The sequence below is a fragment of the Danio rerio genome, chromosome 7 (assembly GCF_052040795.2).
Source record: "Danio rerio strain M-AB ecotype USA chromosome 7, GRCz13ab, whole genome shotgun sequence".
NCBI classification, from domain to species: Eukaryota; Metazoa; Chordata; class Actinopteri; order Cypriniformes; family Danionidae; genus Danio; species Danio rerio.
Genome location: NC_141027.1, coordinates 59,689,878 through 59,707,500, shown reverse-complemented (window position 1 = coordinate 59,707,500; position 17,623 = coordinate 59,689,878). Strand labels below are relative to the sequence as shown.

The window sequence follows — 17,623 nt, the reverse complement described above, 5'->3', positions numbered from 1 at the left end:
AAAAAAAAGAAGTCCAGGGTTAGTTGTGAAACTTGGCAGTAATATTTTCTCATGATATTTGTTGAGGTTGTGTTTACATTACATATATTCAATCAATTTATTATATAATATTATATTTAGGGGTGTAGGATAGGGCCGATAAATGATACCATCGTCCATCGCCGATGGCCAGTAGAATACACGATGCTGAGCCAGCATCGCCGATCCTCCGCCCCTCACGAAAAATACACACTTAGGCCTTGTTTACACTAATACGTCTTAGTTTTAAAATGCCATTTTAGAACGAAAATGATATACATCCACACCGTGTTTTACCTACCATTTCTGCACAGCCCTCGGTCCATTAAAAACAAACATCACGTGACCACACACACTGCCACACACACACTCGTCTGAGCTCCAGAGAGAAGTGCATGTCAGACAGTTTATCAAGGATGCACCGCTGATGGCGTTTCACTATAGTTGTTAAACGTGATATTTAATTATCTTAATCTTGTCTCTATCTAACTGCTCTTTGGTCTTTTGAATCTATTAGGAGTCACAGCATCAGTACACTGCTTCAGTCTTTCACTTTCACACTTGTACTTAATCATTTTAGTGAAAACCTCAGATACTATTGGTTGTGCACTTTTTTTACAGACCAACCTCCCGCGGAAAAAGTTATTGGCAGGTGGTAATTTGTGTACAACATATATTTATTTATGATTTGGACAAAGACCATGCGGGTCAAGTAGTAAAAATGGTAGGCTACAAATAATTAATTTGTTAAGTATTAATTAATTATTCATAAATAATTGATTCACCTCTGCCTATGATGACGATGCCATCGACCATCGCGATGTTTCACATTAGACAATGTATGATGCCAAATTGGTCAACATTGCCCAACCCTAAGAGGGTGTCACAGTGGCACAGTGGATAGCACGATCGCCCCACAGCAAGGTCGCTTATTGGAGCCTCGACTGGGTCAATTGGCATATCTGTATGGAGTTTGCATGTTCTCCCCGTGTTCACATGGGTTTCCTCTGGGTGCTCCGGTTTCCCCTCATAAATCCAAAGACATTGGGTATAGGTGAATTGGGAAAGCTAAAAAATTGTCCGTAGTGTATGTGTGTGAGTGTGTATGGATGTATGCATGGATTTTTAGTTAACCGGGAGTAATGTGCGGACAAGATTTTGATGCAACCAATGTACCAACATCAGATACAATACTATTTATTTTAATAACTTTTTTTACTGAGACGTAAACTATACATATTATTTGGCATTTGAATAATTTTATATGTAGGCTACAGAAGGTTTTGTAGTTCAAAACTTAATTGAGTGTTGTATTGCCGCTCTAATGTATGGCCCATAAACATGCTCTCACAAGGTTATGTGGTTTTAAAAACCAGATGCATTTAGATCTGTCCAGTTTTGTCCAGAATACGTCTGAGACCACCTCCTTAAGTGGTTTCAGTAATCAGCTTTTTGCTCATTTTAGAGGGCATTTACACCTGACCTTTTCAAGATCAGCCATCCAATGAGAAAAAACACATGAAGTGACAAGGTGCAACCAGCCCTTTAGGAACACCTGTACAACAATCATGCTGACTTATTAGCAATTATCTCAGCAATGGAGATCACAGATTTTGCGTGAACTGCATTTGAAAGAAATATAACTTTTTTATATATATATATATTTGAGTTTAAGCAAGTGTTGCATTTATATTTTGTTGAACTTAGCAAAAATGTGATGCATGATCTTATTTAGAATAACAAAATACAAAAAAAAACATATAAAAACCACTGCTTGATAAAACACACTAAAATCTACATTCCATGATTCACTATTAAGACCAATCAATGTTTTCTTCTATTTAAATGTTCTTTAAAAACTTAAAACTAACTTAATGCTCATTTTCTCCTTCTCAAACATGAATTGTATGTAACCTAATAAAAAACAAGCAGAGCTATTTTTCAGAGGCTGTATTTATAACACAAACAAACAAGCACAGAACAAATCTCAGCTGACTGTTGTCAGGCATGGTTGCCTGGTACCTCTGAACATTAATAATAATGAGAGAGTATAATGCAAAACAAAGCTGCATTTGTCCACTGCCACATTGAAGCTGAACATTTTAAACAAAAACAAGGCATTACAAACAACTTCGGTCCTAAACCGTATACAGTTGAGGGCAAATTGATGAGTTCTCCTGTGACAATAATACTGCCATCATAGCAAAGACTAAATAAATTAGTTATTAGAAATTAGTCATTAAAGTGTTCTCTGTATTAAACAGCATGGGAAAATGATTTAAAAGAATTACAATATACCAGGAGGGCTAATAATTTAGATTTAAAAGATCCAAACGATTTTTGACAATGTTGTAACAGAAAAAAATATTATTTCAATATTGTTAACTTTCTGTTGTACGTCTTTAATTTGTTTGTGCTTTACACCTTTTGTTCATGTGCATCTTCTTCACAAGCATGTTCAGAGGAGTTTGTACATCCCTCCCAGTCTTGAGCTTTACAATGTTTAAACCTGGCACATTTGCTCAGCATATCTTCCATCCAATCCATACCTGTTTTCAAACTAAAAAAGGAAAATGAAGAAAACAGCTCCCAAAAAAACGGAAAAAAAAGAGATTTTGGCTCGATTTTCGTCTTTTTAATTTAGGGTAGGAATATAGATAAATGACTTCAAAATTGATTATACCCATGTAGACGGTGCTCATCTGATTGGTCAACCAAATCTGAGTTTGTGACGTCGCTCTCAAAATAAGAGCCCTCTGTGGACCAGCACCTAGGCTTTTAGATATTATTATTTAATTTTATATATAAACAAAGTTTACATATTCTGTCATTTGATCAGTTAGCAGGCTTACATCAATGACTACATCTTTGACGCACATGCTGTAAAGCTATATAGTATAAAGTTATTTCACATTCATCTAATTCTTCAGTAAATCTGTAAATGATGTATTTTATAAACTGATCATTAATAAGGACTAAGCTATTAATTACTGTAATTCTCCAAATGAAAAAGCCTTGAATGAAGTCCTGCCATTTCAAAGATTTTCTACAATTTAGGCAGAATTAGGAAATGTCAAGTTTACAGTGCAGCGCACAGAGAGCCAGCTTATCTGTTAGTCTGAACTACAAGACATTATTTATTATGAAATTTGCGTATGTGTTTAATTAGTTCCTTTGAAAATCTGTTTATTAATCCAGTGTGTTAGAATGTATAGAAAGTCTTGTTTTGTGAGAAAACGCATAAGAAATAAGAATTGCGGCTGACCGAATTGTAAAGGCTTATTGTTCTTAAACTTCTTTTAGTTCGGTTCTTAAATGAGTTGGCAACCTGGAGATGAGGCTTGTGCACAGCCACCGATCCTTTTGGATTTTATTTAAACCCACTTATTTAAAATATTCCACATAGCCTGCCGAGGGCAAGGCCTATAAATTTTATTTATATACATATATATACACATATACATATATATACACATATACATATATATATATATATATATATATATATATATATATATATAGATAGATAGATAGATAGATAGATAGATAGATAGATAGATAGATAGATAGATAGATAGATAGATAGATAGATAGATAGATAGATAGATAGATAGATAGATAGATAGATAGATAGATAGAGTTGAAGTCAGAATTATTAGCCCCCTTTTGATTTTGATTTTCTTTTTTAAATATTTCCCAAATGATGTTTAACAGAGCAATGAAATTTTTACAGTATGTCTGATAATATTTTTCTTTTGGAGAAAGTCTTATTTGTTTTATTTCATCTAGAATAAAATTAATTTTTTTTAAATACACTGTAAAAAATGAATCTTGAGGCTTGTAATTTTCATTAAAAAAATTGATGTGGTCATTAAAAATAATGTGCATATTTTCTTTAAAAAAATCGATATTCTGGATTTATTATAAAATATTGAGAGGATGTCGCTAATATAACTAATATTTAAATTTCACTTATTTTTTTAAGCAAACCAGTGCAATTATTAGGCTTACTTTGAGAAACCAATTAAGCTAATAAAATTGAGGAAAGATGGCTTCACCTTTATTTAAAAAAAATGTACTCAATTTTGTGGATTTAATTGAGATGTTTGCATTTGAATCTCAACAACGGCAGTGATCAGACGACATTTTGAAGGAGCAGATTTACAGCGAGCATGTTAAGAGATAAGCATTAACAGTTTATCATTTTTTTGTCTTAAATAGCCTAAGCTCTTTCAAGAAAGACACATGCTGTTCAAGCTTATTCAGGAGCTTAGTTTTTGCCATTTGATGTGTAAAGGGATACACAGGTATTTTTAACCACCCATTCCTATTTGAAATTGATTTGCTTTAATGTTCATTCTGAATTATATAATGAAATTGAACAAACTATTTTTATTGTAAAATTTAACAGCAATGATCAGGCAACAGTTAAGCAGTGTGGACGAACAACAGTGAGCTTGTTAAGTGGTAAGTCTAAGCTAAGCTAAGTTAGCTATAGCTATTCATGGGGTTTTCCTTTTACAGCTTTGATGATGTAATGTAATGAACTGTGTTTATATATAATACTGTATATAAATACTAACATGTGTTTGCTTAATTTTTCAGATAAATGAAGAAAATGTTCACAGTATTTTCCCACTGATGAGGAGCGGTTTATTCGGGCACATTTGATAAAGAGAATGGGTGCCAAACAGCAGGGATTTTAATAATGTTATTTGTTTATTATTATTAATATTATTATTATTATGCAATATTACAAATTTCTGCACTTTTTTTTGCATCAGACCTCACATTAAATCAAGGAGGAGATGAGAGATGTCGTCCTCTGTTGCTGGTCTATCTCTATGAATAAGAGGAAGATCTCATCCATGAGTCCAATGTAAGTGTCTCAAACGTTTTTAGATATTAATGGTCTTCAGAAAACTGCATTTTATATTTTTGCATGTTTACAAAAAACAAAAATATAGCTCAAGCACTACATTGTTGAATGCACTATTCCTTGTATAAACATGGTTTGTTTTTATGAATTTATATCTTTGTACACTAGTATACATTTTAAAAAGACCCTGTCCGTTATAAGTCAAAATACTTGTGCACTTGTGTCAGTCAGCAAGGTCTACTCAAACATTTTGAAGAATTACTGTTCACAGAGATACAAAGAAAAGATTTGTTTCCTTAATATATTTCCTTAATGTGTTTTAGTAAACCTTAAACATTTGAAATGTACAACTGCATAATTTCATAATAAACTAGATGTCTATTTTACAGTGTGGGATTGCACAGAGAATTGCTGTCTGCCAGAGGAATGACCAACCATGAGGACTTCTGCCTTGTCTTGGAGGATGAGTGAGTCATGACTCATGGCTAGCTTAGAAAATCTAGAATTGCTGAACTGGATTTACACAAATATTCCCCAAATTAAAATCACTTACAAAGAAACATATATTTCTGACACAAATTCACTGCTACAACCTTTTGGGGAAATTTCACTGCATTGATTGATTGATTGTGTTGCTAATATTTGAGATGCAACTTTTATACTGGTTTTATATGTTATGCAATACACACATTCTGTCAGATTTTGTCTAAAATGTGAATATTCCTACAAAAGAAAGTTGACAGAACATTTTTTTTTATGGCATGGATAAAGGAATTTTTATCAGATATTAACATTGATGTAAACTTTATATAGATTTGTTTAACATATTTTACCATTTTTTTTTTTAATCGGTGGAACGTGTAATAAAATGATATTTGGCAAAAATGTATTGTGTATGTATTTCATTGTACATTATATATTTTACATTTTATGAATGATTAAATTTCATTAATAAATTTGAGTAAATGGTGATTTATTTGCATATATTATAAAAGCGGATTCCGCTAATAATATTAAATTCAACATCTATCACTCAAAAAAACTAGTAATTTTCACATGATTCATTCAAGTGGTTTTTGTTAAAAAAAAATAGATATGAGTGAATGGTGGTGGATTTGCTTAAATTATAAAAGCATATTTTGCTAATAATATTAAAATCTTTATCTATCACTCAAAAAATTTTGTAATTTTCACATGATTCATTCAAGTGGTTTTTGCTTAAAAAAAATCAAGTTAATAATTTACTTAAAAATAATACGTGCAATAGTGTTACCACTATTGTTTTTTGTAAATAGCACGTAAGATTTTTTACAGTGTATAATTTTATAAAAAACATTTTTGGGACAAAATTATTAGCCCCTTTAAGCTAATTTTGTCTTCGATAGTCTACAGAACAAACCATCATCATGCAATAACTTGCCTAATTACCCTAACCTGCCTAGTTCACCTTATTAACCTAGTTAAGCCTTTAAATGTCACTTTAAGCTATATAGAAGTGTCTTGAAAAATATCAAGTAAAATATTATTTACTGTCATCATGACAAAGACAAAATAAATCTGTTATTAGAAATACGTTTTTAAAACTATTATGCTTAGAAATGTGCTGAAATCATCTTCCCTCCATAAAACATAAATTAGGGAAAAAAATAAACAGGGGCGCTAAAAATACAGGGGGGGGGGCTAATAATTCTTACTTCAACTGTATATATATATATATATATATATATATATATATATATATATATATATATATATATATATATATATATTATTTAGGCCTACAGTAGCTCGGAAACAGGTGCTGCTCGCAAATGGCTGTCTTTGCTCAGCATCAAGTGCACAGCAGCAAGACAATTGGTAGCAAATTATAATTATAGGCATTTATTATGATTGGTATTATTATTATTATTATCATCAGTATTATTATTATCATCATTATTATCATTAATATTATCACCATTATTATTATATAGGCCTTGCTTGGAAATAATCATCCAAACCAGGTTCTGCTGGGAAATGGCTATTTTTGCTCAGCATCAGGTGCATAGCTGCAGGACATTTGGCAGCGAACTATGAACTTATTTTAATGACAAATATGTAATAAATGAATGTAAGCCTGCTAGCTGATCAAATGACAGAATATGTAAACTTAGTTTATATACATAAAATTAAATAATAATAACAAATTAAAGCTGGGTGCTGGTCCACAGAGGGCTCTTATTTTGAGGGCGATGTCACAAGCTCAGATTTGGTTGACCAATAGGAGTAAAAAGAGCGTTTCAGCACCACCTACATGTGTATAATGAATTTTGAAGTCGTCTATCCATTTTCTTACCCTAAATTAAAAAAAAACAAAATCAAGCCAAAATCTTTTTTTTTTTTCGGTTTTTGTGAGCATAAAAAAAAAATGTCTCTTTTTGTTATTTTACTTTTTTTGTTTGAAAACAGACGGAAGATACCCTAATTCTGAACATTAGTGGGCAACTTTTTTGCTTTTAAGTCCTGTTTAACTTTATTAAATAATCAAACAAATGTCTGCATTTCTGTAGAATATGAAAGACAGAAAAAAAGAGATTAGTTGTAATGGGCATTTTCTGATCGGCCATTGCGAAGTATTTATTTAAATTTTAACTCAAACGCCAACAGTTTATTTAATTTAAACTGAACTGCCTACAATGTCCAGGTCTGATATTGTGAGTCAACAAAAGGGGACTTTCACATATAGCGTCTTTCACACGCTTGGTTTCGTTATTTTAAATGGAGCACGTGGGTTCAAAAATAGGAATGCACATGCAGTATATCAGCCTTACATTTTCCAGTCATTAAGAGTTTAAAAAAGAAAAAAAAAAAAAACATTTCAGAGTGCTGCAAGCAAACCATGAGTTTACTTGTTTAGCCCAACACTAGCTAGAATTGTTTCACTGAACATGATAAATAGAACAAATGAATAAATGAATGATTCAATCAATCAATCAATTAATCAATCAATCAATCAATCAATCAATCAATCAATCCATCAATCCATCAATCCTGCAATCAATCAATCAAGAAAATGAACTAATTTGAAGCATTTAAACAAACAACCCTGTGGCATTTATATGAAGTTGATATTGTGCTGATGGTTTTTAAAATACTTTGAAGAGCCCCTATTATGGGTTTTTTTTTAAATGAGCTTCTATTAAGTGTATAACACAGGCCTAAGTGAATAAAAACATTGCGTTAAGGTTTAAATCCGAAAGTGCACCGTGTTTAAAACTACTGATTCTTTAACAAAATGGTCGACTCAAATGAGTTGGGTTCTGATCTTTTGCTTAATCGCGTCAACGTTGATATGGTACATGACCAAATATATAGTTCCAAATCTGGTCAAATGTAAACGCGCTTTCCCTTCAGATACTAGCGGAGAGCGGGGAAATCCCTAAACTGATCATGACATGAAGATGACGATCACTGACAGATGGAGATTCGGCTGCTTGGAATAATAGGGTAAAGATAATTTTCACTGCAGTTCCACAGTACAGCCAACCTAGTGCTGTGTTTTTTCCTGTCATTTTTTTGATTATTAATACAATAACCTACGCTGCAACGCAGGACTCGCCGGCCATTTGCTGTTAATGAATGGAGCAGCAGAGACTATGAATGGAACTTTGTCAGACTTTATCAGGGAATTTGTCAGTAACTGCTACAGTTCAAATGAACCAGTATCTTCTTCCTCAACATCAGAACATGAATGAAAATTGTTTCCTCATTTTTGTAGTTTGCAAAATATGTTTAATTGTGTGTTAGAAGTTGTAATCGCCCCGCATGGCTTGTAATCACGTATCTATTATAGATCAGTGGTTGTATTGTATCTCTTAGGTTAAATCTTTATGGGTCTATTCACATATTGTGTCCAAAAGCTGAAAACATGACACATGCTTCTTCCTTTACCAATTTAAATGCATTTCGGAACTTGCACTCTTCTGCCGTTTGCCTTTGTTATGGCCACCATCAGCTGGCCACCTCAAGCGCGGTAAATTTTCAAAATAGCAAAACTTTTGCCACTCTGTGGATTACTACTGAATGTGTGTCATTATTACTTGGGGTTCGGGTTAAGAGTAGAGTAAAATGTTGATGTTTAACTGCATTGCTTTAATACACTCCTCCATTAGGCTCTCACACTGTTTGCTACTTCATAGAGTGAGCGTTTCTCTGAACGTAGTCTGGGTCATTGGTTCCAATTAGGGTTGTAACAATATACCGGTATGACGGTTTACCACGATTTGAACGTGCACGATTATCATACCATGAACAATTGCATATCAACGGTTTTAACACTTAAAGACCGAGACAGCCGCCCGCGGCTAAAAATAAGTATTGCTCTTAAATGTTTAATAACTTTTGATCCGCTGATCCGATTCATACAATTCAAAGATTGGCATAAAGAAGAGAATCCCAGCTTTCCTGTGCTACATAACACGGACTTTCAGAGGCTCCGGAATCAGTGCGGTTACGTCATCAACATTTGACAACGCTGATTTGACAAAGAAACGCTCGTCACTGTGTCTCCGGACAAATCAGACATGATACATTGATGCACTGTCCCTCCTCCATGCCCAGATTGGTTCAAACTCGCTATATCACAACCAATAAGCATAGGTTTCACTTTTGTTTGTGGACCAAGCTTTTTGAACAACACGGAATGAGAGAAAGGCATACATTTATGCGCGGCTAAATAAAACGCAAAAAAAAAAAAGTTTTGCATGAAATAATTCTCATACTAAGTACTTTTGCATGCACAGCAGCACAGAAACATGACAAAACAGTGACACAGCAAAGACGAACTGCTTCTCTTGCTGTTTTCAAAAGACGCAAATGAAGATGCAGCTGTTTGTCTGCATTGCAGACAACCATATCCAAATCCATATCCACAGACAACCATATACATGCTGGCACATAAAACCTAAGGATGTTCCATATTGAATCTAGTTTCGTTATGTAACTATTTATAGTATAGTAAATATTTATATCTATTTTTTTACTGAGGATTTGCACCATGTTTATTTGGACTTTATTTGGACTTTGACACATTATTTATTATTTTCTTATTTTTTTATTTGTTCATTGTAAGTGGTGTTGTTTATAGTAACTGAAAATATATTATTTGGAAAAAGTCAAATTTGCTTCACTGTTCTATTATTTTGTAACATTTGTAACATACCGTATACCGCGAAACCGTCAAACCGTGGTATTGTTTTAGACGATTATCATACCGTGAAAAATTCATACCGTTACAACCCTAGTTCCAATCAGCGCAGAATAGCACTACACTAAGGAGGGGTTTGGGAACAGAGTAATCGCTGAAGGAATCATTTGGGAATTGTTGGGATAATTAGATAAAAGTAAATGAATATTATAAGACAATGAAAAAGTTTCCCTTCAATGAAAAAGGGCTCTTTAAAATACTTTTTGTATAAAATCGTTCCATTTTTAAACTTAAGTTTTCATGAATGCTTATTGAATGTATTTTTTTTTTTTTTTACAAATTAACTGTATTGGTCTGGCCCTCTAAAATCCCAGAGTCTAATGTTGCCTCTTGAAAAATTAATTGCCCACCCGTGTTTTAGGATGGACTTAAATGGATCATAAACATAAGCAAAGTATGCAAGCTAACATGCTGTGCAATAAATGTATTTTTTTATATTTTATATTTTTTATATTCTATTTTTTAATAGAATTAAAGCAAGAGGGCAAAGGTATATATGTTGTAGTACTAGAGTGGAATAGATGAACCTGTAAAATAAAACAATAATGTAAAACAAAAATAGAACTAACTGGATTATGATTATTTTGATCTTTTATTAGGTACAATCCCTCCACCACCTGCACAGCATAACAACAATTCTTACCACGGTGGTATGAATGACAAATATGCAACAAAGTTCTGTTTTCATCAATCTTTTGTAAATAGAAAATAAGTTAAAACAAAACAGTAAAAGAAAAAGTACATTTAAACAGAGGCAAATTCTATTTTAAATTTTGGGGTCAAATGTTCTGAAAGGTTTTGTGTGATTCACAAAATGGAATGGATGATCTCAGGGTGCTGACTCACTAAACAGACTACCTTTAATACAATCCTCTGTGCTCTGTTTCTCCAGTCTCTCTCATCATATCAAAAAGCTTTCAGCCTGGTTAATATTTTCTCCTCAGCAACGTCAGAGTATGAGATCAAAGGCTGTGCGCTCTTTTAGAGTTTCATCCCCTTTCAATAGATCTCTCGATCATTCCCAACTCAGAACCCCTTTTACACTGCAAAAACACAACACTTGAATTACCCTACACACACACACACACACACACACACACACACACACACACACAAAGTGAGAGGAAGCAAACACATGCACAGTCCTGTAACACTCTTTCCCAGCCCTGCTTGGCTTAATTCCAAATCATTTCAATTTGTGAAAGCATCTCTCCAGAGGGACATGCATCAAAATAATTTCTTTGTCTGAGATTTATTTCTGCTTGCTTGAAAGAGATGCTTCAGCCTTTTAGCTTGATGTAAGAGGGAGGTTGGGGGTTGGGGCTAGCATTTGTTGCGCAGCCATTCTAAGCATATGCAAAAAAATCATTTCACATCTTTTCCCCATATACCGACATCCTACGTATATTACAATCACCACACAGAAGCTCAGACAGCATCTGAACTTCCCAACATCCACTTCTTCACATGACAAGCAAGTCTTTGGTGGTTTTCTTTGCATTCAAATCAGATCTCAGCATTGGAGGGGTTGATCCTAGATCAGCAAAAAAAAAACAGGCAACCCACAAAAAGACCAGTTGGGCAAAACCTCTATTTGACTTAACCTTCCTCAGTATTTTACAAGCCATCCTGTTTTAATTACAACCTCCAGTGGCCAATTACAGGCCAGCAATAAAGAAAAGGATGAAAGAGAAAAGGGAGACCTAACAAGGCATGGGTTTTAAATCCTCCACCTTTCCATCCAGTACAATCAGTGATTTCCATTGGTCAGGCATTTTCTGACTGAAACAGAGAGGGTCCTTCACAAGTTGGTGTGTGTGTGTGTCTTTGTATATGTGTAGAGAGTACTCCAGTCTTCCTTTGTTCTCACAAGGCTGCATCCTGCCATTAAGGGTTTGAATGGGTTTCCTTGCTGACATAGTCATGCTTTGAGCAGAACCTGGAGTGCACAAGAAACCTACCATTCTGCCCCAAACAAGAAGGATGAAAAACAGAAGCAAAGATCTTGCAATGACACAATGTTATTGATGATAGTATTATGTGGTTGTTAAGATGTTTAGCAGGTGATCTAATGGCCCATTTCTACTGAGTGGTACGATACGGTACAGTGCGCTTTTATGACCATTTCCAAAGTCAAAAGGTAACTAAAAGCGAACCGTAACATACTACTTTTTGGGCACCCTTTGCAAAGGGTACCTACCATGGCAAAAGGGTACCAAAAAGCGGAGCTATATTCACCGCTGAAAGCTATTGGTTTACAGAGAAGCGTCACTTGCGCTTACACAAGCAGGAGAATGAAAACAAAGAAGCTGGCATTTTTAAATACACAGTCGAGACATTACTTTGTAATACTATATGCATATACCAACAACCCATGGTTGACCCAAGCTCAAATAAACCTTGTCGTTGTCTTGATGTACAGCCACAAAGCCAAGAAAAACAAAATCTGCTGTGTCCTGTTTTTGTTTAACGAGCTCGTCTAAAAGTGCGAGCGGTTTCACTTTCTTCAAAGAGCCTGCCGCACGTCTATATTTGAAATAACAAACTTATTGCTGATGATTATAACGTGCACGGGATTATTAAAGTGCTTCTGACACCTGATCCTTTCAGAATGGACTAATACAAGAGCTTTAGCTAGAAAAAACAAGAAGCCTTAAAACACGAAGGAGTGGATGATTCATTCACCAACCTTAAACATAAACAAACTGCCATGTTGAACTATGATCATCGCCTTTTAGACTTCTGAACTCAGAATGATGGAATTACTTTCTAACAGAGGCTACAAGTGCTGGTGAAGATTAAAGACACATGAGAGGTTTGCTCTGACTGTGGCCTATCTGTAATTGATAGCATATTGGGACTGTAAGGGTCTGTATGTGTGCATTTTAGGCTTGGGCGGTATTACGGTATTATGGTATACCGCGGGATCTAAAAATAGCAACGGTGTCAGTTTCAATACCGTTATACCGTCATAAAATATTAAATATCCTTTATTTAATGCCTACAAAAACGTATGTGTGATTGTCATCACGGGACAGTGTGGAGGAGAGAGAGAAAAGAAGAGGGAGAGGGAGGGGGAGAGAGGGAGAGGTGACGTGACGAGTCGCGCTTCAAAGTGTCCTGCAGTTTGTCAGTTTCGACTGAACAGAAGGGAGACGTGGTTAATATGAACGAGAGGTCTGCATTAGAGCTGAAGATCTTTGCCCGAACCCGGCGAGACCTGAAAAAATCCAAATCCCTGCATTAAAATCCATCCCTGCAAAGGTGAAACAAATGATGATGAAGTAGTAAAAAAGGCGAATTATTACGGCGGTCAAGCCAGTCACTAGCTCAGTTGGGCGGTTATTCCAGCCGTAAGTATTTCGCGGTCGCTCATACACTGCGTATTACGGTAGAGCCCAAAACCGCAAGCTAACAGGTAAAATGACGAGGCCTCTCCACTCGCTACACTGAAACTGCTGTCATGGAAAATTAAATGGATGTTCCTGACTGGTAGTAGATGAACAAACAATCCTACCCAAAACTTGCAAAATCAGCCGGATCAGAACTCTGCATCTCGACCTGTAGCCGCAGGAAAGGGTGTTCAGTTCTGCTGGACGCACCATGAGTGAGAGACTGCGCTAAAGCCAGTGGATTTAATAATGTTCCTCCACAAACACACGTAGCCTAATCTTGGTGAGTAAAGGGTTTTTAAATTATAAATAAATATTTATTAAACTATATAATCATATAATAATGTAGACAGAGTATACAGACTAATGGTGGCATTATTCTTTTTAATATTCAGCTTCACCGCCGCCCTAATGCCAGATTGTGAAGAGAAGTGGAGAAACAACTTGCAGAGCCTTTATCTTAATTTCGTTATTGCCAAAATACCCGTCATAATTTAGAGTTTATTTTAATTTGATTTGTTAAGCAAGATTTCTTTTAATTGGTGTGTTGGCTAAGTGCATGTACCTAGACCTATAGAGTGCTAAGATGTTACGATGTTACAGAGGACTTATTTTATTTCTTTATTCCAACTTCCAAGTGGCCTATAGACTACGTTTGTTACGAATAAATGATGTTAAAACATATAAATGACTCATTCTTGAAAAAAAATGCATTAGAGCTGTGTGCATGACCACATTTTAATGTCGGGCTGTGAACGGGTTCGGGCTTTATAAAGCTGTCAATCAAAATGTACCTGTCGGACTCGGGACCTATCGGGTATAATTTTTATGGCCCGATTACAGCTCTCTGCATTCCTGCTGCTGTTCCGCGGGAGCCGGCCAGATTTCTTACGGTGTGGGAGTAAATTTCTGAATAAATCGCGGGAGAGATGTGTGTGTGTGTGTGTGTGTATGTGTGAGAGAGAGAGAGAAGGAGACAGAGAGAGAGAGAGGTGCTGTGCGTCGCTTGGCTCTCTCTCTCTCTCTCTCTCTCTGACCTCGAGCCTAAGGTCGCATAGAAGGTATTCAGTTTCTGAATGGTTTAGGCTCAAGCCAACAGTTTGGTGACAATGTCTGAGCCTTACGTCATAATTTTTTTTATTATGCCGGTAATACCGGATACCGGGGTAAAATAGGGAGGCGGTTTGACGGTATCAAAATTTGAATACCGCCCAAGCCTAGTGCATTTATTTATTTTATATATTAGCAGACATTACAGTAGCCTATTTTGCACTGTCACTGATCTGCAGTTATAATCAATATCAAATCATATAATCAAATCATGGTCATAGAAAAGTTTGTAATGAACAATTATACACAAGTATAATGCATCTGTTTTGTGCTTCTCATATGACATGTGTACGACCCGTACAGCTTTACTTTGAGCAAGATTAGGGATGCACCGATCCCGATACTTGGATCGGATATTGGTTCGATAATGCATATTTTCACTTGATCGGGTATCGGCCAGCTGGAACCGATACAAATGCAAATATTTTTAAAAGCGCAAATGAGCACGTGCTGTTGTGTGTGTGTGCGCTGCGCTTAGCCTCGGACAGGTAGTGTGTGTGTGTGTGTGTGTGTGTGTGTGTGTGTGTGTGTGTGTGTGTGTGTGTGTGTGTGTGTGTGTGTGTGTGTGTGTGTGTGTGTGTTTGAGCGCGCTCGCCGCACTTAGCCTCGGACAGCAGAGCACACACGCATCTAACGCCATCTGAATGTGAGCGCTTTAATGGTCAAATACATGCACATTTGTGCCAGAGCGGGGTGTTTGGTGATTATTCATTTTAACCCTCATTTGTGTAATAAACAAACAAGTTGAGAATCAATAGACACAAGAAAGAGAAACCATATCAGAGCCGCACTATTCTTAAAGTGACAGCGTGCAAATATTACTGCTGCTGTTTTTATTATTAATCAAACAACATAAGGACAAAATCCACTCACTGTTCTTGACTTAAGGACTTTTGTAGTTAAAGTTTTTCTTACAGTGAAGATGCTTAAAACACAGTTTAAACAACGGATTTAATAACTCATTTCTAATAACTGATTTCTTTTATCTATGATTTCTGATTTATGACTGATTTCTTATATCTATCTGATTTCTAATAATTGATTTCTTTTTGCTATGATGACAGCACATAATATTTTACTAGATATTTTTCAAGATACTAGCATTCAGCTTAAATTAACATTTAAAGGCGTAATTACAGTAAACAAGGCAATTAATTATATAACAGTAGTTTCTTCTGCAGACAATCAAAATATAGATTGCTTAAGGGGGCTAATAATATTGAGCTATTATAATAGGTTTCAAAATATTCAAACCTGATTTTTTCTTACTGAAATAAAACAAATAAGCCTTTCTCCAGAAAAATAAAATATAATAGGAAATACTGTAAAATATTGCTCTGTTAAACATCATATGGGAAATATTTGTATATAAAAATAAATTCACAGAAGGGCGAATAATTTTGACTTCAACTGATAATCGTTTTGAACAATCGTGATTACAATTATGACCAAAATAATCGTGATTATGATTTTTCCCATAATCGAGCAGCCCTAATGTTCAGTTCAACACGAAAAACTCCCCAAGACTATTTGTTCCTGTTAGTTTTTATAATCAGTGGGGAAATGCACTGGGTTTATTTTGACCCGTAACATGGAGTTTATTGCTGTTTCTACATCATGTTACGCTGTGTCTGTTAGACCAGCAGATCACATTCACAACAGGGTTATTACCTGCTCGTCACATAGAAAGTAGGCCTACCTGAAAGTTTAAATTAGAAAAGGCTCAATAATACATTGGACAGATCCTCAACGCACTGATTTCTTCCCTTTGTACTGCTCTTTTGAAAGTGTCCGCAGATACCAAAAGGCCAAAAGAGTTTATGTTCTCTCTTCCTTCCGATAATAGTTTGTAAAGCCTGGATCATTGTGGTCAAAGTAGTTGATTAAATTAACAAAAGTGAAGCTGACAGCCAGAAAATTATTTAGCCTAATATAGGCTTCTCTGAAACTATGAAAATTTCACTGTCATTTTATTTACACTAATATTTTATTTAACAGACCTGTTCTGAACTTCACCTCAAATATTCTTGTTTATTTTGTAGATAATTTACAAACAAAATGACACTTAAATAACCAACAAATTATACCAGACAAAATTCATTTCAAAAAGATAATTTTTCAGACAAAAAATAATTGTTCAGACATGCTTTCAGTTTCTCCATCTCACTTGTGGCGAGTTTAGGTGAGGGCATATTTATTAAGTAAAATCAATGTCATAATGAATGCTCAAACAATGATGCTTATAGTTTAGCAGACATCATGTTTTTAGTTAGATTATGCTAAAGAACATAACATATTTGAGCACCAAAACAATAGAAACTGTATTAGGTTTAAAAATAATTTTAAAAAAAACTGCACAGTATCGGGATCGGATCTGTCTCGATCGATACTCAGAATTTTGGTATCGGGATCGGATCGATTCTAAAAAAAATGCTACCAGTGCATCCCTAAGCAAGATTAACTTGAGGGAGAATGACATCGAGTGGAACTTTCTGTCATACACCACACCCTTGGTACCCTTTAGGCAGTGGAAACTCAAGCCTGATAAAAGTGACCCATACTGACCCGTACCGTACTATACCAGTCATTGGAAATGGGCCATAAGTGGACTTATGTAGTCCCTCCTTTAGAGTGTATTTAAAGTTTTAATGTCTCTAATAAATAAATGATCTACGGGGTTACACATACATACAAATAGTAAAATTTACATAATTAAATTATTAGCCTCCTGTTAAATTTCATTATCCAAGTGGTGTTTAATGGAGTTTAATGGAGTTTTTTCAACACATTTCAGTTTTAATGACTAACAAATTTTTTTTCCCTTTGTCTAGTATTTTTCGCGATACCCATGAAAAAATACTGTGAAATTTTATTTGCTTCATTAAATATTACAGTAATAATTTTAAAATGAATAAGCATTTTACAGGAGGGCCCTCAACTGTGTATGCATGTATGTATGTATGTATGTATGTATAGTAT

General features: G+C 34.9%; 1 protein-coding gene and 1 long non-coding RNA gene across 3 annotated transcripts in view; one reads left to right on the top strand and one right to left on the bottom strand.

Annotated features, from left to right (window-relative positions):
- Positions 1-15,065, top strand: part of LOC147843220 (uncharacterized) — an 18,423-nt gene extending 3,358 nt beyond the window's left edge. Inside the window, exons 2-3 of the long non-coding RNA XR_015496343.1 lie at positions 11,173-13,020; positions 14,756-15,065. This is a non-coding gene — a long non-coding RNA (uncharacterized LOC147843220). The remainder of the gene's footprint in view (positions 1-11,172; positions 13,021-14,755) is intronic.
- The window catches only part of sema4f (sema domain, immunoglobulin domain (Ig), transmembrane domain (TM) and short cytoplasmic domain, (semaphorin) 4F), a 138,107-nt gene that overhangs the window by 114,178 nt on the left and 6,306 nt on the right, over positions 1-17,623 (bottom strand). The gene's annotated exons all lie outside the window — the stretch shown is intronic.